This window comes from Solanum tuberosum, unplaced genomic scaffold, assembly GCF_000226075.1.
Source record: "Solanum tuberosum cultivar DM 1-3 516 R44 unplaced genomic scaffold, SolTub_3.0 scf00168, whole genome shotgun sequence".
Classification (NCBI taxonomy): domain Eukaryota; kingdom Viridiplantae; phylum Streptophyta; class Magnoliopsida; order Solanales; family Solanaceae; genus Solanum; species Solanum tuberosum.
Genome location: NW_006239096.1, coordinates 1,229,219 through 1,240,161, shown reverse-complemented (window position 1 = coordinate 1,240,161; position 10,943 = coordinate 1,229,219).

Here is a 10,943-nt window from a genome sequence, read left to right as displayed (position 1 = left end):
TAAGATCAAAAGATTAAAAAATCTCTTTTACCTTCTTAAATTATATGTCAAATCAAAATCAAAAACAAAAGTACTAGATATGGAAAAAATTTACAATGATAGAGGCACAACCAACAATAGTTGTGTGAGGCTCCATTAATTGTTTGACACTTGAATAATGAGTCAATTTTTTACCTTTTTATCATCTCTCTTTCACTTACCCCTCTTTTCTTTCATTTTCTTACCTTTTTTATTCCTAATAAATATGTTTTACTCCATTTTTTAAGCAGTTGATATATTTAATAAAAATGTTAGTAAATATATTTCTTGTAATAATAACTAAAAACGTAAATAATCTTATTATCCAACATTTGTAATAACATCAAATTAACACAAAAAATTTAATGTCTTTACAATTACAAACATTTTTTCAAAAAAATCAAATTAATTCAAATTTAATTATTACGTTACCTTTTTTATTTTGCTTTAGTTTATATATCTATAGTCATTTTCTTAACATCGATTATCAACTATTTTTCGTATTTTTAGTTATAATATCTTTAAATACTTAATAGGAAAATACTGGTAAAATATATTATAAGTGAATGTGAAGAAAAATGAATTCTAATAATAATGATAATAATAATAATATAATTATAATATAAAGACTGACTGGTATTATAATAATAACAATAGATTTTGTATGAAACCGATTAATTCTTTTAGAATAAATAAAGTATTTTAAGTTTTAATACAAAATACTTAAACGTTGCTCTGTGATCCGCCTCACCCCCTGTATTTTTTAAAACGTTTATGTTATTAATATTGTCGCCCCCCTATCCTGTTATGTTCCATTGTAATTCTTATGTTTAAATATGATTATGCTGAAAAAAAGTATCTATAATTTAAAAACAAAATCAGAACAAACAAATAATCTTCGGTTTATATGCTGAAGTAAATTAATTTGTATTTTTAGTTTATTTGATTCTATTAAAAGATAGTATTAAATAATAAAATTATTTGTAATATTAACAGTTTTAAGTGTTTAAGTCATTTTAACAGGAAATGTGTTTATTTGTATTTTTTTAAAATCAAATATTAATTATTTAATCATGTAATTGAGAATTAGATATTTGTTAAGAGTAAAAAAAAAATAAAAAAAATGAAAGAAAAGAGAAGTGAATGGAAGAGAAGTGGTGAACATGTAAAAAGTAAGAAAATGAATCCACTATCCAGAGTATTAAAAACATAATGTAGCCCTCACAACTGTTGTTGATTGTGCTTTTACCATGTTAAATTTTTTCAAATTACAACCCTATATGGACAATTTTATCGTGTCTGCAAAGCTTCTAATGAAATTTATAACCACACAATATAAATGGTTAGAAAAGGGCCCCAAAATATCCAACTATAACTATAAGTACATCTAAGGAGTACTAGACATCTCTATTAGCAGCTTCAAATAAGAGTGGATCTCATTTATGTTTTGTTAATTTACTATAACAAGTGAAATTACACTATTAGTGAATTATATAATTAATTTCTTTGTTTTAACTTTGTAGAAGATGTGTCATTGAAGAAGGGTAAAGAAAGTGTCATTTTGACCAGTATTTTAAAAGATTTTGTTGGGACTCGTTTCGGGACTCGCCCTGGGGCGGGACTCTAACAAAAATGCCTCGAGACTCAAGTGTAGGGATTAGTTCTGTAAGACTTACGCTCTAAGCGCCCGCTTGTACACTCTAAACACGCCCAACACCCAACGTTCGGGGTTCGCCTAACAGATCTTACACAAATTATGTGTTAAAATCTTTAGTTAACATTGTTGACCCTCATAATTCTTGAATAAATGAATGATACTTAATAATTTTTAAATCTATAGAGATAAGAAGATTGAGAGTAACTCAAATAACTAGTTGTAGTATCGCATTTTTACTATTTGGTAACAATGTGATTATATGTAACATTTCTTTTAAATGTAGCGAAATTTTACTTTTTCTTACTTATCATTGGTCTTCATGATATTGTCAAATGGCTCAAAACTATCATATTTTATTTAGCTATTTGAAAGTAATTTATTTTTATTCATGATGGAGTGATATTGTTATTATAATACTATTATTGATTATTTTCTTTTAGGGGGGTAAATTGTATAGTATGATAATTTCTTTTAGAAATACTGATTCTTTTATTATTTGAAAAGTTAAGATATTAGATTATTTATACTTGTATAATCATGTCATGTTTGTAATTATTTCAAACTATTGATATATTTTTATAATTTTATGCTATTATATTATTATATTATATTGTAAATTAAAACTTTAAAGATCCATAGGGCTTACGTTCCACGTCTCGAGGCTTATGCCTCACCCTATACTAAGTAAAACGCCCCGCCTCACGCCCCCGCCCTTTAAAACACTGATTTTGACTAATATTTTAGGATGTATTTTTTCATCATATTGATATGCAAAAAATTGCAATTTATAGTACTTTTCGTATAGTTTTTGAATATCTTATTTTTTTGTTTGTTTAAGATATCTAATTAATGTAATCTAATTTTATTTTGAAATTAGTCAAATTGACTTTTAAAAAGCGCAACATGACAATTAAAAATGAACGGAGGAAATATAAATTTAACCTATGAAAATGCTAAAAAAATAATAATTTAAAAAAGGATTATGATTCAAATATGTGACCCACTTGGATTCTCGTTGACCTAGAAAACCTCAAACATGTAGGTTGATTTTCAATTAATGAAACACTTGGGTAAAAAAAAAAAAATTGGAAGAACAATCCCACCGACATCGGTTTTGGAGATGAAATTCCCACCTTACCAAACCTTTAGTGTTTTCTTTTGAAATCTTCTTTACATTTTGAGCAACGTTATTTCTCTGTTCCATATTAGTTGATTATATTTTATTTTACATTGTACTTAAAAATCATAAATAAGAAGATAATTTTACTAATTCACCTCTTAAAATTTTTTTTGAAAATCTTACAAACAATGGGAATTCTTTTAAAAAGAATAAATTGCAAGAATAACATATAAAAAATTAATTTTTTTTTGATTTTGTAAGCTGGTGAACAATTAATATGAGATAACTATTTTTAATATAATGATCAACAAATATGGGGCAGAGAGAATATTAATCAAAATATTTGGTTTTAGGTTTTTGGATATTTAATTCCATCAAGCGTGAACTCCTAATTTAGGTCTAAATGATTTAGTAGCATGTACTCGACTAATTAATATGCTATCCACATAAACTAGTACTACAATTATGATTCCTTTAATTAAAACAACCAAAACATAGATTATATTCTATCCACTTGAAGTTTTACAAAAGGGGAAAAAAATTTGGGTTAACTCCTGTAGTCTTTTTAAAGACGACACAAAAAAGATTATTTATACATCCACAACAAGGTAAAGAATGGTTTAGTAAAAATAGTGTTTAAAGTTTGGTTGTTTACTTGTTTTTTGTATCAATTCATTATTATCTCCAATTATATTGCTTAGTTTAATTTGGAAATCACATGTCACACAATAAAAATCATGGGTGATCTCTTCGTAAATGGGAACAATAAATTCTACCAGGTTGGTTGGTTTCAATTTAATTCCTTCCATTAATTGTGCTCACGCTTAGTAATTCCTCCTCTTTTTATTTTTCTTTTATATATAATGATAGTATCTGGACCACCTTACATATTTTTGAATATATATATATATATATATATATATATAAAATACATTAAAAGATGACACCGCTTGCGAAAGGTCATGTATACGCCACTAGTCAGATTCATGTCTGTACATCAACTATTTAATTACTTATTTCCTATATTTCTTGCCAGCAAAAATACTGGATAACTTTGTTCTAGACAAATTTCACTTTTAACCAAAAGAGAGAGTTATGTTTCACAAACAGAGAAGTGATCATTTATGTGTAAAACTTATACTCCCAATAGTTTAAATAGGAAGCTAAAAAAAGTATAGTTTAAATATGAAATTTATACTCTCAATATATAATTTAAGTATAGAACTCAAAAGAAAGTATAATTTAGATATGAAATCCTCTAGTTTAAGTATCAAACTTAAAAAAATAGTACAATTTAAATATGCATCTGACACTTCATTCTTACTAAATGGTTTATTACATTGTGATGGAGTGGTAAATACTCCTTCATCCTTAACCAAGAGGTATTTGGTACGAAATTGGTTTTGTTAGAAAACGTTTTACCCTCAATTTGAGATCCAAATTTAATCGGACTCTAATATAGGAATTGAATATCGGGTGAAAAAAAAATACTCCCTCCGTTTCATAAAAAATGACCTGGTTTGACTTGGCACGGAGTTTAAGTAAATAAAGAAGACTTTTGAATCTTGTGATCCTAAATTAAAGTTATGTCAAATGTATAAAATTGTCCTTAATCTTGTAATCTTAAACATGCTACGTGGAAAGTAAAAAGCAAAATATTACCAAAGAAAGAAATAGGTCATTCTTTTTGAAATTGACTAAAAAGGAAATGATGCCATTCTTTGTAGAACGGAGAGTATATATTACCACATGTTTTGCCTCTATTGTGATTTAGACCCCTTTGGTTTCATGATTTTCAGCTCGATCTTGTTAATCGTTACGTCCATTTCATTTATCAGTAGGCCAAATGCAATTCATCCATTAATTCTGTTCACGCATCAGCTACTGCAGTAAGATGCCGACGATTAATGCTTTGCAAGACAACGCATGTGATGTCTCTGTAGTGGACCACACCTTTGGGTTAAAAGAGGATAGTTTGGCGAGAAAATGACATAAATAGTCCCTCAACTATAGGAGTAGGTCTAAAATGATTCCTGAACTATACATTTAATGGATTTAGTCCTTTAATTATTCAAAAATTTGTCAGTTTTGGTCCCTTAACTATACACTTATCGATTTTAGTTCCTTAAATATAAACTTACCGATTTTAGTCCTTTAAGTATTCAAAAACTTATCAAGTTTGGTCTTTCTTCATTTTTTTTAATACAAATAGCTTAGGTTTATATTAACAGAATCTATGCCTCGAGAAATTAAATCCTTTTAACAAACTTTTTTCTGTTGGTTCTCTCTCCGTTACTTTTTCTTCAAATTAAGCTTATGCGAAGAACCTTAACCTTAACGATTTAAAATAAAATTCACGACGAAAGAAAATATAAGTCATAATTTTATTCAACAACGGATAAAATGAAGCATATTATTGTTATTAATGACTTGAATACGTTAGACTTTATTATAAAAAGAAAAAATTTATTATCCGTTAAATCCAAAGTTTGTACTCCAACGATTTCATTGAACGGAATTTTTTTAATTTTTCAGAAATGGTAATTTATAAAATGGTAGATTTGCAATTTTTTAAATTTGTTTTTTAAATAGATCAATTTTATTATTCTATTCATTTTATTTTACGTAAATAAATTTGAGTAAATTAAATAAAATTCGCATTGATTAGCATGATGCATGATAAGCTTCTCGAACAAAAACTATCAAAGTTTAGGATGGGGCGTATTAAAAACCAAAGCTATTTGTATTAAAAAAAATGGACAAAGACCAAACTTGATAAGTTTGTGAATACTCAAAGGACTAAAATCGGTAAGTGTATAGTTAATAGACTAAAGCTGACAAATTTTTGAATAGTTAAAGGACTAAATCCGTTAAGTGTATAGTTTAGAGACCATTTTAAACCTACTCCTATAGTTGAGGGATTATTTATGTCATTTACTCATAGTTTGGCATATAGTATATATATATATTCAGAAGAAGATGACATCTTTCTTTTCAAAAGCTGACTCGTTTTTGTTTTTGTTTTTTTTATTTTTTTTATTTTATGATAATATTGAAACTTGATTAAATCATATAATCTCCATTTTGAAAAAGTGTTCTCCTATACTATAAGGGTCGTTTGGTGTGAGGGATACAAATAAATAGTGATGGAATAAAAAATTTGTTTCTTGTTTGGTTGTCATGTTTGGGATTACTTATCCTATCATTTATATCATAGTAATGAGATAAGTTATCCCATGATAGCTAATCCCATGATAACTAATCCTGGGATAACTTGTTCCCAACCAAACGACCCCTTAACTATATTTATCCACTACACAATGGTTTTTTGATGATAGAGCTAGCTATTATGAACCAATAATGATTGTGGTGGACTGGTAAGTAGTCATTATCCTTAATCAAGGGATCTTGTGTTTCAGTCTTCTTGAGTACGAATTATCTTTGTTAGGAAGCATTTTACCTCCCGATATGAAACTTCTCAATACAAAATTTAATTGGACTTTCGAACACCGAGTGAGAAATGAAATAAAAAAAAGCTAGCTAGTATATTTCTTCACCCACCCTCGCTAGATCTCTACCACTTGTTCACTTTACTCTCATCAATTATTGGGAATTTGGAACGACTTGTTTCACTAGTGACTAGACCTTATACTATTACTTTTTAGGCTTATATAATATCTTTAGATATAGTTTGGTAGGAGATCTAACAACATGTGGCCTAAAATGGTACTTTTCCTTCTTGGTTACATGAGTACATTATTTGAGGTGACTTCTCGAATCATAGCAAAGGTAGCATATATGATCCTTTCGTTCATTTTAACTTTTCATTTATTTTTACTTATCACTATTTACATATCAAGGATAAACAATAATTATTTTTCATGCTTTACACTCATAATTAAATACTTATTTTTTAAATCATTTTCTAAGACATCATTTAATAGGAGATAATTTGATAAAATACTTTGAATACTTATATTATTAATTATTTTCTTAATGAATATGTCAAGTCAAACTGTGACAAGTAAAAGTAAACGAAAGGAGCATTTAACAATCGATGAACTTCTAATTTTATGCAAATGACCGCCTTAAGTATTAACCCGCCTTTATTTTTTGTTTTAAATATAGATGAATAATCATAGCATTTCATTAAAAGTTAAATTTTTACACAGTAACACTATAAACAAGTTACATAAGAGATAATTATAAATAACCAGACAAAAAAGTGTAATAATTTGTACATTATCAGAAAATAAGATAAGATCTGCTACAAAAGATTAACATTTACTGATAGTTGAAAATTCATTATAAGTTAAATCCTTTCACTAATCCAATATATAAACCAAGTTTTGCTATGATGGGTAGTTAAATGACAGAGTTTTAGGGGTTGTTTAGTTTCTAAGGGATCTCCGACCCAAACGCCAAATTTTACATCAAATTTGGTGTCAACACTATTTTTGGTGTAATTAACTCCAACCTAATGCACCAAATTTTACACCTATTTTTCTTTTATAGTCGTTTAATATAAAATTATTTTATATCATAATTTTTTAAATAATACAAATTGCTAGCAAATATTATACATTATACATTATAATGGATAATACAAATAAAAGTGAAATCATTAATGAAAATACACTTAAATAAACATTACATAATTGAAAAAATTATTTTAAATTCTACATAAATATTCAACTTTCAAGATCACTACGGTGCTCCTATAAATGCTCTATTAATGTATTACGTAGTTCAAAATGAGCAATATTTGCATTTTTAATTTTTGTGAAGGTTAATTGTAGTTATATCCAATTATAAATTTTATAGTAAAATTAACATAAATTTAATTTTAAAAAAGTCATATATAGAAAAATTAATTTATAAAAAAAGCTAAATTTTATATCTAAAATTAATATTACAAAAATATTACATAAAAAAATAATTAAATATACAAGAGATTTAATTAAAAACATATAATTTATATAATATTTAATTAAAAGTTTGTATAATGAAATAATATTAAATATTCAAAAAGTGAATTGGCGTGGATTGGAGCTCAAACATCAAATTTTACACTAAATTTAGATTTTGGTGTAAAATTTGGTATTAAATTGGAAATGGTCTAAGATATCAAAACAAATACGTGTCACAATTTTGATTTAATTTGAGACAAGTACTTTGAATGAAATACAAAAGATGTCTGTACTTTGATTAACGATTTGGAGCAACATATACATTCCAGGCCTTCTTGAGTGACCTAATTGTAAGAGTTCGTTTGAATTGACTTAACAAAAAAAATAGTTTTTAAGTTAAAATAAATTAAAAATCAAATTTAAATGATAGTTAAGACAAAAATAAAAAGTAGGGTGAAATCTACTTTTGATTTTTAACTTTTTTTAAAAGTTATTTTAAATTTATTTTATATTATTTTTAACCTTGTTAAATATTTTCAAAAGCTACAAATAAAAACTTATTTTTAAGCTAATCCAAACAAACTCTGAATCCCTCCTTCATTAATCATTATATTATGTCATAGCAATGATGTGATGATTAGTTTGCGACATCTCAATTATTATATCACTGATTTGCTATCGATTATTAGCATACATATTAGACAATTAGGTAATTTGCTACCAAAATTTAAGTAGATCGATGGAAAAGAAAATCACCTAATGATTTTGTTATAGTTCGTCTTAATGTGTTTGTCATACTTTCTGATAGTAGCGAATTCAGGATAGTCACTAAGGAGTGTCAATGATTGTAGTAATAAAATATAATTATGAGATTAGGAGGAGATTAGAACACGCAATCTCTAGGATTTTTCAATATGAACTACGTAATGCGTTAATAGAGCATTTATGGGAGTACCGTAGTGATCTTGAAAGTTGAATATTTATGTAGAATTTAAAATATTTTTTTCAATTATGTAATATTTAATTTAATTGTATTTCATTAATGATTTCACTTTTTATTTGTATTATTTCATTATTATGTATAATGTATAATATTTGCTAGCAATTTGTATTATTTAAAAAATTATGATATAAAAATAATTTTATATTAAACGACTATAAAAGAAAATAATATGAATTATATATGGTGAATGTTCTAGAAAGAATTTGTTTTATGAAATAAGAAAATATCAATGAAATAAGAAATAATAATATAATAATGAAGAAAGAGAGAAAAATATTTATTTTTGATGTAAAATTTAGTGCAGTGGATTGAAGTTGATTTACACTAAAATAATGCTGAAACCAAATTTGATATACAATTTGATGTTTGGGTTGAAAATCCCTTAGATTTTGTAGCTATAAATATACTGTGTTGTAGTAAACCAAGACTACTTGCTAACTTGCTCAGTTAATTTTTTTTTAGATTCACACGAAATTCAAAAAATATCATATAAATAAATATTGCTTTGCTGTTTTAATGTCTTTTAATATTCACATCGTTTTTATTTATATGTTACAATTTTAAATTTTACATGCATTAAGAAACTAAGTAAGTTTACTATTATATCTTTATTTAATATCTTTTTGAAGTTAGATTTTTAATCGATGAACATGAATTTTAATTTATTTTGATTAATTAGTTTTGTCAATGGACATGAATTATTTACTTAATTGATCAAATATATATTTTCAAGGCTAATAATTCATAAAGGCAAAAAAGAAAAATAGTGTCATTTAACATTTATTTTATGAAATAACGAATATTATGAATTATCTATTGTTAATTAGAACGATATATAAATGGGAAAAGGGTCAAATGCCCCCTCAACCTTTAGCCATATTTCCAACTACACACTTAACCTTTTCGGGGGTCCTATTACCCCCCTGAACCTTTTTATTTTTATATTATTTCACCCTCAGACGCTGATGTGTCCACATAAACCAGATTTATAAAAAATGTTTGTATACACGCGCTGTCCACGTATATATTAGTGGACCCCATGACTTTAACTCACATATTGACACGTGTCATAAAACTTTACCTTTACCTTTGAACCAAATTAACCCTCATTCTTCTTCCTTAGATTAATTCTCGATCTTCTTCCTAAATCTCTAGTTCTTCTTCCTTTTCTCTACGATCTTCCATTATTGACGTTGCTCGGAAGCTTAGCTTCCTTTTCTCTACGATCTTCCATTATTGACGTTGCTCTAGTTACTTTTTCTTCTGAGAAAAGGTTAGATCTTTACTAGCTAAATACTATTTTGATTTAGTGTTTGATTAGGGTTTTATTTTTACTGCGTATTCAAATGCTATTTTGACTGGTGTGTTGTAGTGTGGAGGTTTTTAGGGCCTTTTAATGTTTATTAGGGTTAGTTCTAATTGAACGTTATTCTTTACCAACTGAATGTTATGTTGATATTTGATTTTAGTTTTGATGGTAGTGTTGATTTTTAGGGCATTTGTTGCACAGGCATTCAAATGCTATTTTGATATGTGTGTCGTTGTATGTAGTTTATTAGGGTTTTAATAGCTATTTACTTGTTTTCGTGAATTTATACAGTCTTGTAGTTTACTGGTAAAGTACAACCTCAAAAAGTAGAGTTTCTCATTCCTTACTAGTGTTACCTCTGTTCAGGTAGGAGATGAGTGGATTTACTTTGGTTACTTTAAGATGGTATCATGGTGGAGTATTAGATTTGAGTAGTGGACAACTAGTTTACAGTGGTGGGCAAGTTACAGAGTTTTTGGATGTTGATGTGGATAGACTGTCCTATTTTGAATTAAGAGGCTACATTAAAGAATTAGGATACACAACAACTTGCACGTTTAGTATTAAACCTCCTAACAGTGGCATTTTGGAAGATATTCATAATGATATGGATATTTTAGACTTAAGTTGTTCTTTGGAAGATGGAGATATTGTGGAGGTATATGTAAAGCACTTGATTGATGATGCAGTTGTGGACCCCACCCTTTTTTTATTAGAAAATGTTCCTCATGGGGATATGGAGGAATCTGGTTCAACTTTTAATAAAGTAAATGAACAAAGTGGGGTAGGTGAAGACCCTTTTACTACCTTTGATACTAGATCTGCTTCTACCCCAACTCCTCCCACCACAACTTCTTCTCCTAGATCTCCTTTCACTACCACAACTCATTCCACTACAACTGCTGCTCCTAGATCTCCTTCCACTA